The sequence below is a fragment of the Mustela nivalis genome, assembly GCF_964662115.1.
Source record: "Mustela nivalis genome assembly, chromosome: 18".
NCBI lineage: Eukaryota > Metazoa > Chordata > Mammalia > Carnivora > Mustelidae > Mustela > Mustela nivalis.
In genome coordinates this window covers 13,933,682-13,960,658 of record NC_139037.1, presented here as the reverse complement: position 1 = coordinate 13,960,658, position 26,977 = coordinate 13,933,682, and the positions used below count along the sequence as shown (strand labels likewise).

Genomic DNA, 26,977 nt, shown 5'->3' with positions numbered 1-26,977 from the left:
TTATTTTTATTTTATTTTATTATTTTTTAAAGATTTTATTTATTTATTTGACAGAGAGAGAGAGAACACAAGCAGTCAGAGCAGCAGGAGGAGGGAGAGGATGAAGCAGGCTCTCTGCTGTGCATCAAGACCTGGGGGTAGGGGGCCCAATCCCAGGACCCTGGGATCATGACCTGAATTGAAGGTAGATGCTTAACTGACTGAGCCACCCAGACACCACAATATTCAAGTATTTTAGGATTGGAAGGAAAAATGGTTTAAAAGTACCATCAGGATGACAAAAATGAAAGTAATGCAAAAAAAAAAAAAGAAAAGAAAATCCAGAAGATATTGCCAACAGAGAAGTCTTGTTTCCCTCTCTAAAGGCTTCATGTATTTCAAGCACCTGTCCCTCCTGCTGTTTTTTCTCTACCAGTGTTAGAAGTGAAAGCATACCAAAGTATGGGCTATTGTCATACACCTCATGATTTTAAAAAAAAAAAAAAACAACAACAGTTTCAATCAAAATAGAATACTCAAAAAAAAAAAAAAAATACCATCAACCCAACAGAATATTAGGTAAAATGTGTGACCAGACAGTTCACACACACAAAAATATTTTGGCTTAAAGAAAAGCAATTACAAAGCTCAAAGACAGGGATGTACTTGGCATATTTAAGAAACAGAAAGGAGGTTGGTGTGGCTGAAGTGAAGTGAGTAAGGGGAAGAGCAGTGTAAAATGAGTTCAGAGAAGTAGCCAAGGACTATATAATGTGGGGTCATTTGGAACCATACAGGCCACTTAAGAACTTACATTTTATTCCAAGAGTAATGAATCACTAGAGGATTTTGAACATAGAATGCCATTATCTGATCTACATTATAAAAGGCAAATTCTGGCTACCATGTAGGGAAAAGAACAGAGGGGAGCAGAAGTGGAAACAGAGATGCCAGTTAGGAAGATATTATAGTATCTAGATGAGAAATGATGGTGGCTTAAAGTACGATGGTAACCGTGGAAGTGGTTGAAAGAATCAGAATCAGGATACATTTTGTTGGTGAATAAAGACTTGCTAATAAATTATATATGGGTTTGAAAGAAAGAGAGGAGTCAAGAAGATTTATGGCCCTAGGCATTCAGTATTGCCATTTACTGAGGCAGGGAGTACTTATCATCCTTATAATTCAACAACAATTTATATGAAACTTTGATTCAGTGGCTCTCAGCTGGGGGTGTTTTTGCCCCCACAGGACATCTGGAGATGTCTGAAGACATTTTTGGTTGTCACAGGGGAAAGGTGTTATCTTATTCTGCTCAGGCTGCTATAACAAAATACCAGAGACAGGGTAGCTTAAACAACATAAACCTATTTCCCAGTTCTGAAGATTGGAAAGTCCAAGATCAAAGTGCCAGCAGATTTAGTATCTGGTAAGGACCTACTTCCTGATATGTGGATAGCTACTTTCTTGTTGCGTGCTCACATGAACTTTCCTTGGTACATGCTCATTCTTTTTCTTATAAAGGCACTAATTCCATGCACACTATACATGCACACTTGAATATTACTCAGCCATCAAAAAGAATGAAATCTTGCCTTGTGCAATGACATGGATGAAACTAGAGGGTATAATGCTAAGGGAAATTAATCAGTCAGAGAAAGACAAATGCTATATGATTTCCTTAAAATGTGAAATTTTTAAAAAAGATTTTTTTTATTTATTTGAGAGAGAGTGAGAAAGAGAGAGCACAAACGGGGGAGGGGGAGGGTAGAGGGAGAGGGAGAAGTAGACTCCCTACTGAGCAGGGAGACCATTGCAGGGCTGGATCCCAGGACCCTGAGATCATGACCTGAGCTGAAGGCAAATGCTTGAATAACTCGGTCAACCTGGTGACCCTCATATATGGAATTTAAGAAACAAAACAGATGAACATAGGGGAAAGGAAGAAAAAATAAAATAAAATGAAAATAGAGAGGGAGACAAATCATAAGAGATGCTGAGCTCTAGGAAATAAACTGAAGGTTCCTGGAGGAGAGGAGGGTTGGGGGAAGGGGTAATTGAGTGGTGGGCATTAAGGAGGCCACTTTATATGAAGAGCAACTGATGAATCGCTAAATTCTACTTCAGTAACTGATAGAACAGTAAATGTTAATTAAATTAAATTTAAATAAAGGATTTTTAAAAATATGGGCAGAAGACATAAATAGACATTAAAAAAGAAGAAGAAGAAATAACAAGGGTTCGTGCAGCGTCCCGGAGCTAGTAACAGAACAGGGGAGTTGTTACCGCCCCCTCACCTTGAAAGTGGGGAAGCAGAGAGACTTGTATAGAGAGGACATTTGGGAAGAGTTGCAATGTTCAAAGAACACAGCTACCTTCAACTGATCTTCAGAGAGGGAGTGGATTATCTTTTTTCCCACTGATCCCGTTTAACTGAACCAATGGAAGTCAGAGGCAAGGTGGCCAGTTGAAACACTTCATAATGGTCAGCCTTAGCACAAATCAGGTGAAGAAGGATGTAGAGTAAATCTGGAGGAACAAATGGAAAGTACCCAGCACACTGAGGTTAAGATAACCTGAAAACTTGCTAGAATGTCTTGAGTACCCTTCACAAAGGTCATCATCTGTATGGTTGAGAAATCGCACATGGAAGTTTTTTCCTGACTGCATACAAATTTCTTCCTTTTTATGAGACTGTTGTAGCCACATTTCATAATGAAAACATTGCTCGATTTGGCATTTGATTAGTGCAACACATAAGGCAAAATTACAGAGGTTCAAAGCAGCTGAATAAAGACATTTAAAAAAAGAGCCAAAGTACCAGCCAGCAAATAGATGACTCAATGACCAGTGAAAATCAATGAGGCAAAGCCATTTTTTTAAAATGAGTAATAGTCTCAGTAAGAATGAACTATATTCTCTTTATTAAGTCCTACTGTCCATAGTCTACCACTTCCATTTAATATTCTTCTATTGTAGGAGTCAAGTCTCTCGTTTCTTTTTACCTTTATTTCCTCATATCTTCACCTATATTAGGCATTGGTATCTATTCTACCTGCTCTCTGTAGCTATATAAAGTAAATATTGATTATGTGGCATAAAGGAGAAATAGACAGACTTTAGCTTTACCCCAAAGAAATGGATTTAACACCTGTAATTCCTTCTAGCCTTTACCTGTAGTGGCTATATGGGTTCTTGGGACCCTTGAGAAAACATTTTGTCATAGATGCACTGTCAGGGAACAAAGAGAAGAAAATTGGACACGTGCACAAATAACCACTGTCTTTAGCTCCACCAACTATAGACCTTGAGCACTTGGAACATGTTCTCTCTTCTAGCTACAAGTCTTTTCTGATCTAGACAATGTACAAAACTTACCTGTACTGAAACAATTAAGTTACTTATAGTAGCAGCTGTAAGCCCCCTCATTATTTAGTGATTCTAAAATTGGTTTTTAGAATTGTTTTTTTCTAAAATTTTGTTTTTAGTTTTTTAACTTTTGCAATATTATTCTATTCCTGCCATAGTGCAGAATGGTCTTAAATAGTTTAGTCATGTTAATTCACACTATGCAGACATTGTATTATTTAAAATTATTTCACAATCCTGGCTCTATCCAAAATAGTATTTTGAACTTTCTCATAGATCCAGATAATTTGAGTAACCTTCAGCTCCTTTTTGAGATAAGCCATTTGCTATGATTATTTAATTTAAATTAATTCAAAAATATTTACTGGGATGCCTGGGTGGCTCAGTTGATTAAATATCTACCTTCAGCTCAGGTCATGATCCTGGGATTGAGCCTCACATTGGGCTCTCTGCTCAGAGGGAGCCTGCTTCTCCCTCTCCCTCTGCTTGCCACTCCTCCTGCTTGTGCTCTCTCTCTCTCTGTGTCAAATAAATAAATAAAATCTTTTAAAAAATTTTACTGATGTTTCCACATGTAAGAAAAAGAGTGGATCTTAGTATGATCTGTATCCACCCCTTAATGTTAAAGAATTTATAGTCTAATAGTAAAAAATATATATCTTTAATACATTTGTAAATTAGGCTAGTCAGAGCTGAAACACAGTGATGTGGAATTTCAAAGGTGGGGGAGAGCATGTGATTTGGAATCGGATATTAAGGATGGGTAGGATTTTAATAGGTAGGGATCTATTGAGCAAAAAAAAAAAAGTAACTGCTTTAAGCTCCTGTTTATTCATCTATAAAATGAAACTAATATTATTTACTTCATTGGGTTGGTGTGAGGATTACATGAAAGAATGAATATAAAGCACTTTGCAAAGCTCATGAGAAATAAATAAAATATTATAAATAAATAAATGTTAGCTTTAAAAATGCCCTTTGCAAGGTTCTAGCAGCAGGAATGGACTGGTGGCCTTTGGAGAATCAAGAGTAGACTGGAACACAAGGTTGGTGAAGTGGGGTAAAGAGAGATAAGGCACCAGAAGAAAGATGAGTGAAAACTCTCACCCAGCAAATGTTTATGAAATGCATTTTACCTCCTGGAAAAACAGGAGGAAATAGTATTAGAAACTAATGTTTACCCTGTTGGGGCAAGGACTCTTTTCATTTTTTGCTGTGTCCCCAGTGCCTATAAAACAGAGCCAGGCACAGTAAAGATGCATAGTAACTGTTTGTGGAATGACCCAACCTTGTTGGGGAGTTAACGAGGAGAGATTCCACAATCCTCAGCATTAGGAAATCCATCTCTGCAGAGACAAGTAGAGAAGGAAGAAGGAAAATCCTAAAATTTCAAATCCTCTGCCAAGGGAGTATGTGTGTGTGTGTGTGTGTGTGTGTGTGTGTGTGTGTGTCTACATACGTAAGTGTATTTCTAAAAGACAGTGGATATGCATTTGAGCATACAGAGGCAGGCTGGAGCAGTGAAGAAGGTAGAAAATTCTGTTGCTTGCCAGCATGAAGTAATACAGCTGAGCTGCTGTGGGGGTTGGGGGGTGGGGGAGACTGCGAGAAAGAACTGTAGAAAGCCAGGGAGTTGGAAAACCAAGAAAGAGCTAAGAATAGGGTAATGAAAAATCCCCATCCTTCCAAAATTCAAGGTCTTCACATAAATACCTGTGTGGGTTGTTTATACAAACCAAGTGCCAGGTACTTACATAGTACCAAGTAACACACCGGGATTGATACCGACCAGAGAGAGGGAACAGACCAAAGGAATTTTAATGCCTATGACAAAAATGTAAGAAGAACTGGACTAAAGCCACTTGAATCCAGGAGTTTACAAAATTCTGGAAAAGGGCATTGGGCTTCCCATCAAATGATGGTTAGAAAGATCAAATCACTTGAAACAAATTAATTTCAAAGGCAAGATGACTCTGGCTGCTTTGGGCATTACAACTGATTCCCTGCTGGCTAATTCTGGTCCAGGAATCATCTCCTCCAGAACAGGATCCCATGTCTTTTCTTCCCCTCCCAAATAGGTTTTGTGCCCCTCCTGGGTACTCTCCCATTATGTTTATCATAGCCTTTATCCCATATTCTAATTGTCTGTTTATGTTTCTGCCTCTCCTATTAGACTTAACATGGAAGGCCAGGCAGAGTCTGAGCTCATTAACATCAGTGCAGCCGGGAGGTTGTACCTGGAGGTACAGATGTTTGTAAAGAAGAACTGAGAGCCACTAGAGAAGAGAATCAGAAATATAAAATCCAAGCCCAGAGTTAAGTTAGGAACCAGAACAAGGAAAACAAATAAAATGAAAATATCAGACATTATCAGGGGTTCAGTTGTAACACTTGGCATATTCAATGAGTCCTCCCACATAGTAATATTTTACCTCCAAGCCTATAAAATAAGATGCATTTTGGCCTATACTTTGTTCCTACCACCACCATTTTCTGAAATTTTCAGGAAAAGATTTCTTACTTTCAACAATCATAACTAGAAAAAACGAAATCTAAATTCCTTTTTCTGAAAAGCCATGTGTATTCTCAAATGTCCTAGAAAGGATGGACATGTGCTTCAAGCACACAGCCTCAACAATTTAATCTATATTAGAAAAAGGAGGGGCGCCTGGGTGGCTCAGTGGGGCGCCTGGGTGGCTCAGTGGGTTGAAGCCTCTGCCTTCAGCTCGGGTCATGATCTCAGGGTCCTGGGATCGAGCCCCGCATAGGGCTCTCTGCTCAGCGGGGAGCCAGCTTCCCCCTCTCTCTCTGCCTGCCTCTCTGCCTACTTGTGATCTCCGTCTGTCAAATAAATAAATAAAATCTTAAAAAAAAAAAAAAAAGGAAAAGGAAAACTTTCAGTGGTTGTAACACAAAGCCAAGTGTCTGCAGCGTGTTTTTGTGTTGATGACAGGGTCTGTGAGGGTATTTTTTCCCTGTCTTTACTCTTTTGCCATCAAAGGAGGAACCAATTAAATCAAATAATAATATTTAAAATCTGATAGTCCTTGGGAGCCTGAAATGAAAAAGTATAGTTGCCATATGGATGCTTTAGAGCGTGTGTTGTACACATGACCAGGGACTCACCCTAGCTCAAAGCTGTGTGCACTCCCAGTGCCTGGACACAGCAGAACTAATTAGAGGGAAAGCTCAAATTCTCTGCATCTGAATGTCATTCCTTGTATTTGTTGATGCAAGTTAGAATCCTTCTTCCTGTCTTAGGAGAACAAAACAGAAGAGCCTAGAACACAGTGAATGGCACAGAATGCTCAACTTGTCCTTGTAACTGCCTACACAAAGCAAAAATGTCTGAGAGGGGCTTTAACGTGTGAAGTGTTTGTGTGGAGACCTAGGACTTCTGTGACTGTGCGTAGAGAAGAATTAAACAACAAAAGGAGTTTGAAGTACTTGGGTATTTTGTTGCTGTGACTTCTCAATCCTCTCTCTCTCTCTCTCTCTCTCTCTTTTTTTTTTTTTTTTTTTTTACTTGAGCTATCTCTTTTGGTAAGGGAAATAAAAATTACGTCTTTCATAAAGAAGACAAAAACACGGTTTTTACTGTGAGCCAGATACTGTGCATTGCTTTTCTTGAATTAGCCTGAGAGTGCAGTGTTTTTCTTTGTGGTGCTGGCAATCCTGTGTACCTGGATGTACATCAGAACTAGGGGGCACATGCATGTTTTCCTGCACTGCGATCGCATGTGTTTGTGTGCTGGCACAGCCATGCGTGAAAGTTTGTGTGTGCCTAAGTGTGGCCGTGTGCAAAGGGAAGGGACTCCTGCTCCATTATTCCAAGCAATTAAACTCCAACAGCACAAGGATGAAGGAAAGGCCCTGATTTTCTTTTCCTTTGCAGTAATTGCCTCAGCAATCATCTTTGATCAGGGAAGAGCAGTGGAGGAGAGTCCTGAAAGTTGACATCCCTGGTATAAATATATACATTTACATACACAGGGGCAGCACAGCTCCGCAGCTTTTTACTGACGTCTCTGACCTGAAACCATTGTAGCTCCATTGACACTTCATTTAATTGAATCCTTCCCTAGCAGTGCAGAAGCCGGAGGACTTGAAAGGGGGAGGGGAGGAAGGACGGGTAATCAAGGCAGCCTCTTCTGCCTGCATGTCTAAAAATGACAGGAAAGTAATTGCTTTTGAAAAGCAAAAAAAAACCCAGAAATAGCACAATTTGTTCTATTTATTAAGATGCTAAAATGGGATAAAGATTCTGGGGGTTTTGCCCCACGCATTCCAAATTCTCTACCCCGAGAACAAGACTGATTTGGATTTCTATACAGATAGGAATGAGATTTTGTTTTTGTTTTTGTTTTTGTTTTTTAAAGAAGAAAGAAAACACAATTCTAAGAAAGAGAAATCCAGGGTCTTCCCTAGTTCAAAATGGCCAGAGACAATAGTAAGATCATTCTGAGCCCAGAGCCACAGCACAGCCCCTTTTGTCAGCTTCAAATAAGGGAGCCAGAGGGTCGAATCAGTTTAACCTGCCTCTATGACACATCACCCACCCGCCTGACCCCAGAACGGCCTCATTTTTATGGATGCAGAAGCTGAGGGTGTAATTCATTCCCCGGCACACCCTGCTCGTTCAGTAGCCTGCTTTTGCCACAAAGGTACGCTGCATATTCTGTGCTGGCTGAACCGATGAGATATCAGTCTGCTTCCTGCTTAATGCAGGAGTTACCCTGCTTTACAGCTGAAGAGTAATGTCCTTTACCTGCCATCAATCCGGGAGCCTAAATCAGCCATGCAAATTAGTACATGTCCACAAACTCAGGGTCTTAAAGAAATCAATCTGGATCTGGAAGAATCAGGCAGCATGTTTAGGAAACATAAAATCTGAAAGATATTTAATAACCTTTGCCTCCTTTGTCATCCACTCTCCATATTTGCTTCTCTGGTTGTATGTTAATGAGAACATGAGAGCATATGCACAGCAGCACCTGCTTTGCCCTTTGATTTAGAACATGGTACAATGGAAAACAAGCAGGCAAACAAAGACCAGCATCACAGCAATACATAATAGCACCTTTACAAAGCACTTGTACATACATCGTTAAATTTAGACCTTTTAGCAACCTTGGTGTAGTAGCAGGAGCAGCAACTTTATGATCCCTTATACAGATCAGGAAACTGAGACCCATATAGTTTAAAGAACTCACACACGTTCTCACTGCTAACAAGCAACAGAGGAAAGAGTGCTGGGGTACAGCCTATCAGAGGGCTCTCTACTCTAACTTTATCCTGGCTGCATCTCATCCCTTCCCATTGTTTGACAAGTCAGTGAGATCAAGGGAAGATACTCACTCACTCAGCAGCCCTCCCCACCTCTAGACCACACTCTACAACCAGCTCTCTAGAATTTTAAGTGCACTTCCAAGACCGGCACAGGGTTCTTCCCTAGAGCCATCCTCTTAGTCTGCACCACAGAGCCCAAGGGGTGACTTTACAGGAGTGGAGAATGGATGTTTGATGTGCAGGCATAATGTTCAGAAGTGTGCATGAAATCTTTCAGAGTGAAAGACAAAGCCAGGGTAGCAAAAGCAGGGAAATGGGTTGAGGTCTGAAGGCTGTGAGCTAATTCCCCACACAGGACTCCTCTAAAGTCTACGTACTCCGCATTAGAACCTGGCCTTCCAGGGTGTTAATGAAGGTATATATTTGTCAGAGTAGGAAGGTGGAACCTGTTTTATGCAACCAGTTGACGTAAATTTTAAATATTTAGACATACGGTGTGTAGACCTCCTCTTAAGTTCTCGCCACAGGTTCTGCAAACGTTAGAGATGGGCTTGCTGAAGTAGCATTGGTGTACATGATAGAGATGAATGAAAGTTTGGAAGAGACTGTGTAATCTAGATTGTCACAACCTTCCATTAGCTCTCTTTAAAGGGCCAAACAATTTATTGGCCTTCATAATTCCATCAGTTTCCCCAATAGTTCATTAAAGACTGAAGTACCTGTGTCCCTAGTAGTGATGAACCTGGTGATAAAGTAAACAAGGATTTAATGTTTTATAAGTGTATTAACACAAGCTGTAGGTTAATTACTTTGCCAGGTTCCTAAATAATATTATCCTGAAAATGTTAGGACCCTAGCTAAAAATGAAATTTTTCTTTCCAGCCATTATTAATTCCTCTTTGCCAGCAAGGGCAGGATTAAAACTTAGCCCCAGATTCATGACTAAATTGATCAGCTTTCCATTTTCTGCAAGAGAATCAGTTCTGAGAGAAGACAAACCAGGAAATGTAGTTGTGTGGCTCCCTTCAGAAATTCAGATCTGGTTCTATAGAGATTCTCCTGCTAACCTAAGGGACATGCCAAATCTGATCTCTTTGATGAAGTTCCTTCTCTTGACACTGACCTTCTGCAGCGCTTTGTATCTCTGTAGGGTGAGTATTATAGTCTTTCTTCATCAGTCATTTATGTTTCTCTTATCTCTCCTAATAGATTATACAAGACTGGAACCCTGAAATTTTCACCTTTAAATCCCCCAAATGCACAATGCATACAGTAGGCAGTCCTTGAATATTTAGTGAATACATAGATGATTCCTACTTTTGTAATTGTTTTGTAGTTTTGAGGAGGTATATTTTGTATTTTTGCCACATTTTATGTGTTATATGATTTCCTTTATGGTAACTCTGTAATTTTCAACCAACTCTGAAGAATGCTATTAAAAACATACACAAGACTTTTCTTTGGCCTTGAGCATATTCATAGAGTAACAGTATTCCTACTGTGAACAGAGGAATCTCTTAACAGTAGGAATATGGAATGAATATTTGTGTCCTCTGCCCCAAACTTCCTTATATTGAAATCCTAATCTCCAATGTGATGATATTTGGAGATGGGAACTTTGGGAGTTAATTAGGCTCAGATGAGGTCACAAAAGTAGATTCCTCCTGATGAGATTTGTGTCCCTATAAGAAGAAGCACAAGAGCTTGTTCTCTCTCTCCACACAAACACTGAGGAAAGGCTATGTGAAGATACAGTGAGAAGGCAGCCACCTCAAGCCAGGAGGAGAAACCTCACCAGAAACAGACCTGCTAGGACTAGGTTTGGGACTTCTAGCCTCCATAACTGTGAGAAAATAAATTCTATTGTTTAAGTCACCAATCTATAGTTTGGTGACTTAGTTTCGCCTAAGCAAACTAAGACAACTTGGGATGCTTATGGCAGCAAATAACAAAAAACTCAACTTTTATTAGTTGAGTATGTAAGACATTTACTCTTACACAGCAAGAAGATGTTAGGATGTTGGAAGCTCCAAAGACTCAAGAATATTATTATCACATACTCAAAACCCTTTTGTCCTCTGTTCTGCCGTCCTCAGTATATTGACTTTTTGTCCCTGTGCTTGTAAGTTTATGGTGATGACTGAGAAAATATACAGTCAGGAAAGGAAATGAAAATTGGTGGCACACATAAGTCCAGTCCAGTCTCTTTTTTAAAAAGCAAATAATTGGGGCACCTGGGTGTTCAGTCAATTAACTGTCTGCCTTCAGTTTGGGTCATGATCTTTGAGATGTGGGATCAAGACCAGGAGAACCTGCTTCTCCCTCTCCTCCCTGCCTGTGCCCTCTCTCGCTATCTCTGTTTCTCTCTCAAGTAAATAAATAAAATATTTTTATAAAAAATAAAAAGCAAACTATTTTCCAGTAGCCCATCAGTAAACTTGTCCAAAAACATCATTGGCTCTGACTTTTTCGGCCATCTTAGCTTCAGGGACTGGAAAGGTGAGTACCAAAAAAAGAACAATGGTATTTCCAAATAAGTTTAGGCCAGTCATAATCCATCCTCCAAGAATGAGCACATTGTCACCTGTACAAAATCTGGACTTTGTAAAACAGGAAGAAAAGCTGTAAGTGTTATTGAATGGCCAACAAGTAGTGTCTGCCCCTTTTCTGTTGTTTCACTATTATCAACAGGTATCTTACTGTTTTCCCCAAATACCCCATAGTCAGATTATTCTAAACTGAAAGTTTCCATTTCAGCAGTACTCCTGCTGTACTGTGTAGATCATATAGTGACTTGATATAACACCTAAACTTGTCATACATAAAACCCACAAACTCAAGAAAAAAAGAAAAGCACTATAGAAATATATAGTTAGATATTTATAGAACATGGTAGGTACTGAAAGTCTTGCCCAGTGATTCCATACATTGGAATTACACCGGGAGTTTTCACACAATACTGATGCTCCAAACCAGACCAGCTAAGTCAGAATCTCTATGACGTAAAGCTTCCCATGTGATTCTAATGTGCAGACAGTTTTGGGAATACTGCAAAAAAGATGTATAGGAAACAAAGATACAAATCATCTCTATTTTTAGCCTCTCTGAAAACCTGTTCCCAGCTCATGAGAGATTTTGTCATAGTTTCTCAATATCCATATTTATTTATCATTAAGATATTACTTATGTATGTATGTATGATATGCACATAGTTCTGGGTATAAGGCTGTGGCTATTTAAACGTTTTAAACAACCTGCACTGCAAGAATTTTCTATTATATTGGGATAAATCAGCAAATGATTTCATTTAAACAAGATCATATTTGTTAAGTATCAAAAAGAGAAGTACAGAAATTATGGACTTTAGGAGGTCAGGTGAAGGACAAATAAATGAGAATAACAGTGGTCAGCAAAGGCCTTATACAGGTTTAAGGGAAATTTGGATATGCAATGGTAAAGGTGAGGCCATATTTGTTGAGGATCACAATATGGCTAACTCTGACGTGTTTGGAATCTGGATAGATCATTTGATTCTCTTAGGGGGTGGAACATAAAACTAGAAGCATGAAAGAAACTGGTGTTTTGACAGGATGGATGTCACAGATGAAGAAGATAGAATAGTGAAACCAAGCCCTAAGATCCTTAGTTTGCAGAAAAAAGTTCATGAATCAGCTGGACTAGGGAATGGTAAATTGGAAAGTTCTACTAGGTAGTTGAAAATAAAGGAGTACACATGGAACACAGGTATGTTTGGGGTATAGACATGATTGTGATAACTGTGAAGGTGGGCATGAAGGTAGAAAACCAGAAGCCAGACACTCAAAAATGTCCAGAAACTCAAACAGAACCCCTCCAGGATCTCTCCCTTCTTGGATCCAACACTGTGCCTCGAATATACCATCATTTTAGTATTTGAGCTGTAGTATTTAAGCTGTAGTGCAATTATTCATCAGTCAGCAAATATTTAACAGTCACTTACTATGTGCCAAGCATAGGTGACATAGAAGCAAATGATACAACCAGGAGCTACATTTTAGGAGACAATATAAGAAAATATGCAAGTAAACAAGTCAATTTCAGGAATGGTTAACTGCAATGAAGAAAATAAGATGGGATGACGTGAAAGGGACTGTGGTTGGGTGGATCTATTAACCAGAGTGGTCAGAGGACCTGAATGATAAGAAGGAAACAGTCATGCAAAGATCTGGGTAATGAGCATTTCAAGAAGGACTAGTAATACAAAGGCCCTATGCATGGAATATGTCAGCATATTCAAGATATAAAACAAAGGCTGGAGCCTGGAAGCCAAGGAGAGACCAGAATGATACTCACACATTTATTTATTTCACAAATATTTAAATAAGGGTCTTCTTCCAAATAAATAAATTTATAAATAGAGGCTGGGATGCAAAGAGAACAGACTGTTTTTCTGCATGGAGATTAAATTAAGCCATATGTGTAAGCAGAGCCCTAAAGCCCTAGTAAGGAATTAAGTATTCTTCTGGTTGCAATGATGAATTCCTGGAAGGTTTTCATTCTGGGAAAGACATTATCTAATTTGCATTTTATTTATTTCCCCATGTGCCTTTTTTCTGGCAGACCTTCAAAGGGGCAGCAATCTTACCTTCAAATTTTCCAGTATCTGAGTAAAGGGCCTAACCTAAGGAGGCACTTACTAATTGTTTATAGAATGAATGAGACCATAATCAATGTCTCCACCTTGAGCCTTAGAAAACTGCTTCAAAAAGAGGCACAAAATATTCTTCAAAGAATTTAGACATAGAATTATCACATGACCCATCAATTCTATTCCTAAGTATACATCCAAAAGAATCAAAAACAGCTGTTCACACAAATGCATGTATACAAGTGTTCATAGCAGTATTATTCACAATAGCCAACTAAAAGATGGAGACAATCCAAATGTCTACCAATGGATAAATGGATAAACTAAATATGATATAATACATACAATGGAATAGTAATCGGCCACTAAAAGAAATGAACCACTGATACATGCTACCACGTGGATGAACCTTGAAAAAATTATGCTAAGTAAAATAATTCAGACACCAAAGTTTACATAGGTCACATTCAACTTATTTTAAATATCGAGAATTGTTAAATCCATAGAAACATAAAGATAGAAAATGATTGCAGGGTCTGAAGGGAGGAGGGAATGAGGAGTGACTACTTAATGAACATGAGGTGTGATGTGAAGGTGATGAGGATATTTTAGAGTTAGATGGAGGTGTTGGTTAAACACAGTGAATGTATTAAATGCCACTGAATTGTATCTTAAGTGATTAACTTTATATAATGTGAATTTCAACTTGATAAGAGAGACCGACAGAGGTATTGGTTGCTTTAAATCATGAGAGGAGCAGATACAAACCCCATATTTAAGAAATTTAGCAGATAAAAGGAAGAAAGAAACAGGAAGGCAGCTAGATGAACTATTGGCCCCTAAGAGATTTTTTGGATTAACAGAAAGATCTTTGTATATTTTAAGACAAAGAAGAAAAGGGTCAGACTAAAATGCAGGGGAACTTCTGCCATCTTAACCAGTCTAAAACTCTTAACCAGTCTAAGACCCCAAAGCAAAGAGTTTGGTTATACACTCTGACAAAGAATGTTGCAATTTGGGTACTTCTAGGAGAAATGCACCTGGAAGAGCATTAAAAATGATCTGTTCCACACTCTCTGTTTACTGATGTGGCAGCCACCTCTCCTAGTTTAAATGATTTTACCATGTTCACAACTGGGTGGTGGAAATCAAGTCTCCAGGCTTAACCAGGTTAAAACCTCCAGTTTTAACCACCATGTTTATTTTTACTTTATCAATAGTTGAGAAGTTATGCACAAAGGCCATTTACTGTTTCACTTGCTGTTTATCTTTCATTTTGAATTTTTTCATTCAGTGATTGTGCATGGTAAGTGCTAAGAATTCAGGAGATGGACATGTTTGGCTAATGAGTTATACTTACCCTAATTACAACGTGTGTCATTAACTTCCAAGGCCCAATAGCCTGATAATCCTGCCAAAAACATAGCATGGTGGGAATTTACTTATCTTTCTAGATCTGAGGTGTGATAGCAAATGTTTGATCTGCGTGTGTGCTTATGCGTTTGTCTCTGTGTGAGAGATATTTTTAATTAATTAATTAACTTATCAAATAGAGAATACATTCTTAGAATTCAAAAAGCTCAAAAGGTACACAGTGAAAATCCTCCTTCCTTGTGTCTCCCACCTACTCAGTGCCCTTGCCCAATGGCAATCCATGTTACCAAGTTTTTGTGTGTCCTTTTAAAGATATTTTTTGCATATATAAGCAAATACACATACTCCCCTCCCCATTTTTACACCAATAGAACATTAAACATCCTGCTCTGCATCTTCTTTTAAAATATATATATCATGTTAAGAGGTATTTGTAGTATTTCTGGACCTCTCCTGTCATCTATTTCATTTTCCTGCAATGGTTACCGAGAAGGGATTTCTATGCAGGAGAGTCCTCAGTCATTTTAAAACTTCTTGATATCCCATTGTTGGTTAAACCATTATTTATTTAACCAATCTTCTACTGATAGACATCTAGGTAGTAGCTAATCTTTTACTAGTATGAAATTATGATACATTGCCATTTCACATGTGTGCCGGTATATATATAAATAAATAAGTAAAATCATAGAATTAGACTTACTAGGTCAAGGGGTATGTGCATATTATTTTAATGGATCTTAGAAAATTACATCCCATAGAGATTATGCCAGTTTTCACTCCCACCAACAATGTACAGAAAACCTTGTTTTGCCACATCTCCACAAATACATCATATTATCAATAATTTTGGAGTTTTGACAATGTATTCAGTATAAAATTGTATCTCAGTGAGGATTTAATTTGTATTTCTCTTACTGTGAGTGAGGTTGTTTTTATATGTTTAAAAATCATTTTATTTCTTTTCCTCTGAACTATTTTCTTGTTTCCCATTAGGTTATTGTACTTTTATACATTGATTTATAGAAGCTTTTCATACATTATATAAATTAGCAATTTGTTTATGATATGAATTATAAAATTTCCAAGTCTGTCATATCTCTTACTTTGATAAGGATGATTTTTACCATACAGAAATGTGTTTTGATTTTAATATAATGAAGTTGTGAATCCTTATATTATGACTTCTGGAGTTTGTGCCGTATTTAGGAAGGACTTTTATCACTTCCATATTATTTTTTTTTATTCTCTCATTATTTCTTCTCGTAATTTTGTGCTTTTATTTGTATATTTTTAACTCATCTGGAATTAATTTTGGTGCATTTGTTGGGTACTGTCCCAGCACTATTTTTCCCTTACTGAGAAAATGTCATTTCTCTTTATTCCTACAGTATAACTTGAATCAAAATAGTGCTCCAAATAGTGAATACCCAAATGAAATCAATATTGACTGAATTCCTATTGTATGCGAGAGCATACTTTCATAATGTTTTCTTTTTAATTTTCCCTTTTTCAAAACAAGATTTCATTTAATTATTTGCAAGAGAGGGGGAGAGAGAGAGAGAGAGAGAGAACATGAGCAGGGGGTGGGGCAGAGAGAGAAAGAGACTCCCCACTGAGCGGGGAGACCAGGATGGACTTGATCACAGGGTTGGAAGCAGACCCTAACTGACTGAGCCACACAGATGCCCCTTTAATTTTCCTTTTTAAAAAGAAAGAATACAAAATTTTAAGTCTTGAGATCCAGGAACTTATTTTAGTAGAGAAAACAAACAAACAAACAAATCTTCATTCAACAATTTCCATCTCTTGCTATCAGTATGAACTGTTTATAATCATATTCAGGGAGACAACAAGCTAGTTCAAGCTGCAAGCAAAGAAAACACAAATGGTTCTTTTTAGGTGTGAGACCTCCTCTTTAACCAGGGCAGGGAAATGAACTAGGTGACAGGAGAGATCTTACATACCACAATAACTACAAAAGTGAGATGCTGCTGTATAAAGGTAGCAGTGATAGACACCATGTAAACATTCACTTGAAATAATGCTTATGGGCTCAAAATAGATCAGTACTAAGAGATTTTAAAATAAGGCATTATCTTTTATTTTAAATTCCAATGTAGTTAACATAGAGTGCTATCCTAGTTTCAGGTATAGAGTATAGTAATCCAGTAGTTCATGCATTTACTCAGGGCTCATCAAGACAAGTGCATTCCTAATCCCCTTCACCTATTTAATCCACCTCACCACCACCAACCCTCTGTTAACCATCTGTTTGTTCTCTATAGTTAAGAATCTGTTTTTTGGTGTGGCTCTCTTTTTTCTTTTTTTCTTTTTCTCTTTCTTTCTTAAACCTTTGATCATTTGTTTTATTTCTTAAATTCCCACATATGAGTGAAGTCATGTGCTATTTGTCTTTCTCTGACTGGTTTATTTTGCTTAGCTCTATACTCTCTAGCTCCATTCATCTTGTTGCAAATGGCAAGAGTTCCTTCTTTTTTATGACTGAATAATATTGCAGTGTGTGTATCGCATCTTCTTTATCCACTCACTGTCAGTGGACAGCTGGGCTGCTTTCATAATTTGGCTATTGTAAATAGTGCTGCAATAAACATAGGGGTGTCTATATCCCTTCTAGTTAGTGTTTTTGTATTTTTAAGGTAAATAACAGGAGTGTGATTACTGGATCATAGGGTAGAGCATTGTCTTTAAAATATACTTTCCTTTAGTATAAGAAAGAACACCATAAAGACTGCAAATCTCAAACCGCAAAAAATTCCAGTTATATAACTATTAATAGGAACTCCATGATTGTGATAGCTATTGATGAACTGTTCCTCCAGTCTTCCTTTACTATAGTCTGGAATCACTGGATATGTTACTATTTGACCTAACAGCCATCATACTATCAGCCTGAACCTACTAATTGTTTGATTTGGGGAACATTGTTAGGATTCATACCCTGGGAAAGGCTCTATTAATACTCTATATTGCAGATTCATAATATATATGTGTGTGTGTGTGTGTGTGTGTGGGTGGGTGTGAGAGAGAGAGAGAGAGACTAATCCTCATAGAATATTAAAGAAATATTTCTGATGGGGGAAGGAACAGGAATAAAAGAACTAGTGGGTATGAGTCACTGGCAAGGGAGATAACAAAATACAATTACCAAATATAGGGATACCTATTTATTTTATTTTAATTCAATTAATTAACGTATAGTTTATTATTAATTTCAGAGGTAGAGTTCAGTGATTCATCAGCTGCATATAATTCCCACTTCTCATTGCATCAAGTGCCCTCCTTAATTCCCATCAACTTATTACCCTATTCCTCCCATGCACCTCCCCTCCAACTCCCTCATTTTTTCCCTATGATTAAAAGTCTATTATGGTTTGTCTCCCTCTCTGATTTCATCATGTTTTATTTTTTCCTCCCTTCCCTTTTGATCCTTTGTTTGTTTCTTAAATTCCACATATGAGCAAAATCATATGATAATTATCTTTCTCTGGTTGACTTATTTTACTTGACATAATACCCTCTAGTGCCATCCATGTCATTACAGATGGTAAGATTTCATTTTTTGATGGTTGAGTAATATTCCTGTGTGAGTGTGTGTGTGTGTGTGTGTGTGCACACGCGCACGCCACATCTTCTTTATTCATTCATCTGTCAATGGACATTTGGGCTCTTTCCATATTTTGACTATTGTGGATATTGCTGCTATAAACATTGGGGTGCAAGTGCCCCTTCAAGTCACCATGTTTTTATCCTTTGGAAAAATACCTAATAGTGCAATTGGTGGGTCATAGAGTAGCTCTATTTTTAATTTTTTGAGGAATTTCTATATTGTTTTCTGGAGTGGCTATACTAGCTTACATTCCCACCAACAGTGTGAGAGAGCTCCCCTTTCCCTGAATCCTCACCAGCATCTGTTGTTTCCTGACTTGTTCATTTTAGCCATTCTGATCAGTGTGATGTGACATCTCATTGTAGTTTTGATTTGAATTTCCATGATGCCAAGTGATGTTGAGTGTCTCTTGGACATTTGTATGTCTTCTTTGGAGAAATGTCTATTTGTGTCTTCTGCCCAATTATTGACTGGACTTTTTGTTTTTTGGGTGTTGAGTTTTTAAGTTCTTAATAGATTTTGGATACTCACCCTTTATCTGGTATGTGATTTGCAAATATCTTCTCCCATTCTGTAGTTTGCCTTTTAGTTTTGTTGATTGCTTCCTTTGCTGTGCAAAAGCTTTTTACCTGATGAAGTCCCAATAGCTCATTTTTGCTTTGGTTTCCCTTGCCTTTGGAGACATGTCTAGAAAGAGGTTGCTGTAGCCGAAGCCAAAAAAGTTGTTGCCTATGTTCTCCTCTAGGATTTGATGGATTCCTGTCTCACATTTAGGTCTTTCATCCATTTTGAGATTATTTTTCTATATGGTATAAGAATATGGTCCAGTTTCTTTTTCTGCATGTGGCTTTCTCATTTCCCCAATACCATTTGTTAAAGAGACTATCTTTTTCTATTGGATATTCTTTCCTGCTTTGTCGAAGATTGGTTGACCAGAGAGTTGAGGGTCATTTCTGGGTTCTCTATTCTGTTCCATAGATCTATGTGTCTATTTTTGTGCCAGTAACATACTGTCTTGATGATCACAGCTTTGTAATAGAGCTTGAAGTCCAGAACTGTGATGCCACCAGCTTTGATTTTCTTTATTAACATTCCTTTGGCAATTTGGGTTTTTTTCTGGCTCTATACAAATTTTAGGATTATTTCTTCAAGCTCTGTGAAAAGTGTTGATGGTATTTTGATAGGGATTTTATTGAATGTGATATCTACTTTTTTTAAAAAAACATACAGAAACTGATAGTGAAGAGGAAAGGGAGTCATTTACAGTTTGATACTTCCCATTTATAGAAGCTTGAATAATGTCCCCCACAAAAATCATATCCACCCAGAATCTCAGAATCCCAATATCTTATTTGGAATAGGGTCTTTGCAGATGTAATTAGTAAAGTTGAAGCCATACTGGATTAATCTGGGCCCTAAACCCAGGACTGCTGTCCTTCCTTATAAGAAGAGGAGAGAACACACACACAGACTCAGAGGGAAGGTCATATGAAGACAAAGGCAGGTATTGGAGCCAAGAAATGCCAAGGATTGCCAGGAGCCACGTGAGGCTGGAAGAGGCAAGGAAGAGTCCTCCCCTAGAGGTTTCAGAAAAAGCATGGTGCTGCCAATACCTTGATTTTATACTTCTAGCTTCTCATATTGTGAGAGAATAGATTTCTGCTGTTTTTAGGCCACCCAGTTTATGGTAACTTGTTATAACAGCTCTAGGAAATGAACACATCACCCTATTGGAACTTAATTCCGCACCCTAAACAAAAGTTTTTCCTCTGTGCATCCCATCTGCCATTTTTCAAAGTATGCTATAAAAGAAAATATTCTCTTAAGGTGGATCTTTGGGTTTTCAGGTTTACCAGACCATGTTGTAACTTAATACTCCCTAGCTATCATGTCTCTAGCATTTTTTTTAATTTGTAAAAGGCAGAGAATAATATCTGTTTCCTTCATGTAGTTGTTAATTTTAAAAGAGGAGTTAATATGTGCAAAACTATTATTTATACTAGAAAATACTATATAAATGTACATTTGATTATTATGATTGCACATTTTAAATAGTAATTCCAAATAGGCACTAGCCCAGACTTTTTATTTTTATAAGCTTAATTTCACCCACAACAATATTCCAAATAAAAAATTATCTGTTCTGATTTCCCTATATAAATTATTATCTGCCTTGAGAAAATTCTCAAAAGACTTTCTTTCCAAGGCTGACTTATTAATAATAACTTTTCTTAATCATTGTGTATCTCATTTCCTCTATCTTAGAAGATCATGGGTGTCAATGAAGATACAAAACTCATTTATTCCTTCTTTTAAATATTAATAATGTTTATATGCCATGTATTGTGCTTGGTAATTGAGATTCAGTGTCCAAAAACAAGATAGCAAAACAGGGTAAGGTGATGAGGAGTGACCTCTGAGGTGAGTGGTCTCCAGGAAGGTGATTTTGAGCCAATACCTAGAGAATAGGAGGGACAGCCATGTAAAGATCTGGTGACAGAATCTTCCAGGCAAAGAAGAGCACTGAGTGCCCAGCCTGCAAAATATTGGGGCATCTTAGCATCAGCATGCTACTAAATCAGTAGTATCTGATTTAATTTGTAAAAGATTGTTTTGTCTGCTGTTTTGGCAACTGATCCCAAGTTGTAAAAGCAGAGGCAGGCATGCCCATTAAGAGGTTTCTGGGGATAATAGGGTGGTGGCGTGGACAAAAATGACTGTGGGGTACCAGTGTGGACAGACCTGGATACATCTGAAGGGACAAGCAGCACACCCCATGGATAAATGAAATATTTGGCTGAGGGAAAAAGAAAAGAACTCAGAAAAACCTGACTCTTTTCATCATAAACAGCCCTGATTGAAAGCAGCCCCACCAGTACACCAAATTCTATAAATCACTGTTGTTCAAATATATTTATCCCGTTGGAGTAAATCTGCATTTGCTACTGGAAGAGAGAGATCAACGTAGTTGGGCTCAGTTTTCTCACTTGGGCTGCTCAGAACACAACTTTCTTTAATGGTACACAAAGAAAGAAGTTGTCTATGAGCCCCTGCTCTTTTTAGGGCCATGAATGGCTTTGCCTCTATCTAAATCTGCTAAGGAAGGCTTAAGGGCATTTATCCTACCTCCAATTCTGGTATAGGATAAGAAAATTTGGATTATTGTGTTTTTCTGTGTCTGTCATCTGAGAAATGGGGACATTAACACCCACCCTGCAGAGGTTATCTGACGATTAAATGGAATAACACATGGCTTGGCAACTAGCTGAACTTCAGTAAAAACTACCAATGGTAGTGATGGTGATCAGTGTCTCAGGAGATTAGAGGTAGGTGAAATAGACCCGATCCCACCATCTTGGGATCATCTTATTCCCTCAAAGTCTCTCCACTATTGAAAACTCTTATTATGACTTGAATCTGGGTCTATAAAGGAATATCCTGGGATTTGTAAAGCAATATTGGTTCTTCCACAGCACCAACTCAGGCTGGCCAGGTAACCTCTTGATGTCATTATCTTACTTATTACTAGTTCTTTTTTGAGATATCGGAATAATTTGAAACAGTAGCAAGGAAAAAAATATTTCCTATAAAATAATGAGCCTTTCTTATTTTGAGCTCTCCTTTGATGCTTGCCACCTCCCTCCCATTATGGCTCTTTGTCCACCATTGAAAAGGCCAGTGTCCTCAATTTGTGCCCAGCTGGAAAGAGACCATTGAGCTAAAAAGTGCAAAGAAGCAAAGAAATCACACTGAGATGATATTTTCCTTTATGAGACACTTCAATAATCTTAACAGAGAATGCCTTATGAGGTGATCATCAGTTTTAAACATGAAAAATATTTCCTGGCTTTGGGGCAGTCATTATGCCCTTATATTTTAGATGTCACTAACAAAGAAAGTGGGTGGTTTGTCTTATATAAATTAGATACTTAATATAAGGAGCAAAAGAGAAAGATAAAAATCACTGCTTCCTAAGTCCGGATAGGTACCTACTCCAGCACATTAGGCAAGAAGGTTGCATTCTTGATCCTGATGCATTACTCATATGACCCCTTTCCAGTTCATTCTATTTTCTCATAATGCCTCATGATTTTTGTATAATTTTGATACCTTCTTTCATGTTTTTAATCACTTTAAGCACACTTACTCTGCAGCCTCTTCCAGACTGCTCTATCATCTGAAATTCTCAGTGCTCTGAATTGGCTGTTTTCTTTGTCTACTACTCTCATTCTAGTTTTGTAACATGTGGCTATATCTTCAGCAACACTTTCTCTGTGAAAACCCCAGGTGACCAAAATGAAGCTGTGGCCCTCCAGTGTATTTTGGGGTTTACTCTTGCCAAATGCCATGGGGATGTTACTAGCCCAAGACCAATTTTGATTTTAATTTTTCAGCTTAGAGGTCTCTGAACTTGGTGAATAGTAAAGATAAATCCTCAAACCTTAAAGGCATAGTCACAAATTCTCAAGGGAGACTTTTTCTCACCCATGGGCCAGGAGAAGTCAAGCAACCTTGGAAAGCATCCTTTTAAGGGTCCCAGTTTTATATGGGGGTCTCAGTTCCAACTTCCTAACTTGCATGGGCCCCTATCCCCACATGAGTGTTAAAAGCTAATCCCTGCAGTCACTGAGACTAGGCAGCACTCCTCAGGGCAGATTCATGTTCCATGGCTTACTACTCTCACTTCAGTTCCCTCTTTGTGCCTGGCATTTCAGGAGTTGTGTCCTTGCAAGCTTAGCCATTTATTTAAAAGAACATGTGTTCCATTTTCTTTGGAATATCTCAACATTTTTTTTTTAATGAAAAGAGCATTTCTGTTCTACCATATGGCTGAAAATGGAAATAGCAATTCATTCTTCAGAATCTGCAAGGCCCTGAATGAAACTTACCTACTTCCCCATCCTTGTGTTTCACCATTTCCCTTCTCATCTGTGTCCTCCTCACACGAGGGTTCTTTCAGTTCCTAGAATATACCTCACTCCTTCTTACCATAGCAACTTTGCTACTTCTATTCCCTACTGCTGGAATACCCTCATGTCTTCCCAGTTCACTTTCACTTCAGATCTCAACATAATTGTGCAATGGCAGTCATCTAAGTAACTTTCCTCTGATATATGTGTATATTGGCTCACATATGCCCTTTTCCTATTATACTTACCACTGTTGAGCTTTTAAATTTATTTTTGAAAAAAATTTTTTAATACCTCTTTTACCTACTGGACTGCAAGCTTTGTGAAGGCAGGTGCTATATCTATTCTTATTTAACATTTTTATTAGTAAGAGTAACACTAACTGCTACACTGATGCTAACACAAAAACCTCAGTAACTTAACAATGTAAGAGTTATTCTTCATACCATAGTCCAGTGTGGGTCAGGCAAGTCTTTTCCAGCTGGATCCCAGAGACGTAGGTTGCACCACTGTCTTCAAAATACTGCCATCCAGGTTTCAATGAAAGGGAAAAATAAGGAATAAGATGGAAAGTTCTATGAGCCAGGCCAGGCATGCCTCACTTCCACCACATTCTCTTGGCCTGAACTCAGTCATAGGCCCTATAAATTACCCAGGAAGAAGAGAAAATGGTTATCAGCAAGCACTCAAGTCTCTGCCACACCACTGTATTTTTAGTAAAGGACAGTCCTTTACAATAGGAAGTTCTCAACAAGCACAGATTGAATGGATCAACAAATGGATTAACAGACAGACAGAGAATGGATAGATGATTTTGTTGACAATGAGTAGCTCACTGATTCAGCTAGTCTGTAAATTCTTTGAGTGTAGAGACCATATCAGTATTGCCAATCATGGAAGAGAAGTTTGGGGCATGTAGGAGAAGCTCACACAAGAATAAATGATCACCGCTACTTGTAGGATTTCAGGGAGGAGATGGACTGCTAGTAGATCATCCAAATAGGGTATGGAATGAAATTGGAAAAGCAACTTAAGTGAATTTGTGAAGGCATAGAATGGGGGAAAAAGTAGAAGAAATGACAAAGAAATGTCAGCATGTGTGTAGTTAAGTAACAAGGAAAGGAATCAATGGAGAAACTAGCAGGAATCATGCCTCTCCTGGCTAGTGTAGCAAAATACTGTGTCTGCCGAAACCCAGACTCCATCGTGTTCTCTTTCAAGGTATTACAGACTTACACCTAGGAATAAGAATGCCTCTTTAGTGAGATTGCACCTTTTCCCTTCCTATTTTAACCCTTAGTGTTTAAAATGCATAAAATGTGCCCAGGAAGTATGTATTTGGCTTGGCCAGAAGTTAGTGCTACGGGAGGCTTTTTGCCCCTGACCACGCAGAATGGTAAACCACACTAGTTCCAGCCCCAGCTGTCAGGCCAGGATTTCTCCCTAGCCCTTCTCCAATCAATACCTAGAGCTGCCTGGTGCCATCGGGAGGGAGCTGTATTTTTAAAAAAATGAATGAAGTAGAACAGCCAAAATCTTTCCGTTCCTTCTGGTCTTCTCTGCAGCTTTCTGCCCACGGAGAGGGACCACTATGAGAGCTGGAGAGGAGCAGCATGAGGGTACCGCCCTCCCCTGCCTGGAGAAAGGGCCAGGGTTGCAGAAGTAGCCCCTACATTACGGGCTTCTGAAATGCACTGTCGGAGTTAGTGACAGGGGAGCTGCTCTACCTCTGGGGCTACAGCAGTGCAGTGAGCTTTAGTGGATCAATACTTTAGTCTTGTCATGCTAATTGCTCATTGGTTGACATTCATGATCCTTCCTTGCTCCCTCCCTATGTAAACTCTTTACAGCTGGAACAGCGAGATGCAAAAATCCTGAACCTTCAAAGCCAGCTCCTGCAGAAGAGAGAGGGCCTGGCAGCTGAGGTATGGTGCTCCCTCATTTTTTGCCCCCCTTTAAAAAGCTTCATGTGTGTCTGCATGTGATCGTATGATAGGGAGACGCACGAAGAAATGCCTGGGGTAACTCTTTGCAACACATAAATGATACTACCTTTTCAGAACAAAACAATATCTCCTCCCCTTTCACTCTTCCCCCTCCCCCCCAAAAAACCCCATAAAACAGAAAAATACACGCCCCTTCTATGAGTCTGGTTGCAACCGTTCTTCTGCTTTGGTGAATGTGACACCCTCCACCAGCTCACAATGAACGTGTACCTGCACAGTCCTCTTTGCTCCCAGACTAGGGCATGTCAGACTGAGCTGCCATGTGTGTGTGCTTGTGCATGTGTGTGTGTTTGTATGTGTGATCACGCCTACCATATTGGCTTCCTGTCCCTGGGACATCAGCTTTTCCAGCTAGCTGAGCCTGTCCCCACAACCAGTTGCCACTGAAACCACCCCAATTCCTACCCGGTGAGCTTCAGGCCTGTGCTATGCAGGGTTTTGTTAAGCCGTTTAGTATTAATTGATTTTTTTCCCCATTTTTTTTCTTTCTTTCCCTGGGCGGGTCAATAGCTGGATGCTTCAGGAGCAGAGGATCTATCAACGGCAGACCAAGCCTAGGGAGACGCGGGCAGACCTGGAACGAAACCCAGCCAGCTCCAGCCGCTCCGACAGTATTTGGTGGCCAGAGAGTCGGCAGCAGGAAGCATGAGGCAGGAAATTACCCAATCCTTGAGGTCTGGTAAGTTTCCTCACTTTTGGGAAGTGAGGCAAATGATAACCAAGTCTTTCTTTCCTTACTCAAAAGAGTCAGCAGCATTTTTGCTGATTTCAGTTAATGAGCTAAACATAAAATTGGGACTTCCCCAGCAGAACTGGGAGGCTGGAGGGGTTGTGAGGGAGTTTGCAGGGTAGATGAGGGCTCACCAAACTCTGGTCCTAAGGTGAGCCACTGTGGCCAAGCAGACGTCCTGGGTATTGATCCCTGCCTCCTGATATTGATTTCCTCTTGGGGCCAAGAATGGGGTGGACCTACAGAGGACGAGAGGAGAACTGACACCCTCCCAGAGGCCCAGGCAGCCCTAATCGGTGATAACAGTGTTAAGTGGTCAGCCTGGAGATGAGGTTTGCTCAGATCTATTGATCTGCACTCCCCTGGGACATAAATCCTTCTGAATTTGCTTCCATGATATAAATATTTATAATTAAAATAGCTTAGGAGCCTCTTCCAGGCCCAGGGAGAGTGGCCTATCCCAGGGTGGGTGTGATATCAGTCTCTGCCATCTCTGTACTTCGTACGCTCTTCCCACTCTCATATCTGTTTACTTATCTCTGCTTTCTCTTCTGAACCCTATTTCGCTCATACTCTGAGTGACAGGCACAATGTCTCAGACTATCAGAAGCCAGGAAAAATCTATTCTTTCTGAATGCTGCCTCCAGCTGAGGAGGGAGTGCTGCTCCCCCCAGCCAATGCTACACAGTTTCATGTGCATTCAGGAGCCTGGACTCGGAAAGGAATGGGCTGTTTTGGGGGGAGTAAGAGGAAGACTTCTTTAGTTGTCGCTTTGTTCTTGCTTTCCTTGGGGCAACAGATCGGATCCAGTAACAAACAGCTTTTAACCAATGCCAAGACCCTGTGTTGGCTCACTTGCAGTTAAATCTAGAAGAAAAATTTGAAGGGCCTCATGCTCCTATTTCTCAGCCCCTCATAAATCTAAGCTCAGATGAAGTGACCAGAGCATCTCTTACTCATGATAATGGGGGAAAAAAGGATACTGAGGACTTATTTGGAGGCAGAGCCCTTGAAGCCAGCTGGAGAGACCAAGACCATTGACCAAAGCTTTGTCCACTGCAA

At 39.1% G+C, this 26,977-nt stretch overlaps 1 protein-coding gene across 2 annotated transcripts in view; it reads left to right on the top strand.

Moving 5' to 3' along the window:
- The window catches only part of PMFBP1 (polyamine modulated factor 1 binding protein 1), a 322,125-nt gene that overhangs the window by 136,087 nt on the left and 159,061 nt on the right, over window positions 1-26,977 (top strand). The window contains exons 5-6 of one of the 2 annotated variants that reach the window (XM_082712324.1): window positions 25,030-25,104; window positions 25,696-25,864. The gene's annotated coding sequence lies outside the window, so the exon portion shown is untranslated. Of the gene's footprint in view, window positions 1-25,029; window positions 25,105-25,508; window positions 25,594-25,695; window positions 25,865-26,977 lie in introns of those variants that run through there. The other variant, XM_082712325.1, reaches the window with a different exon arrangement.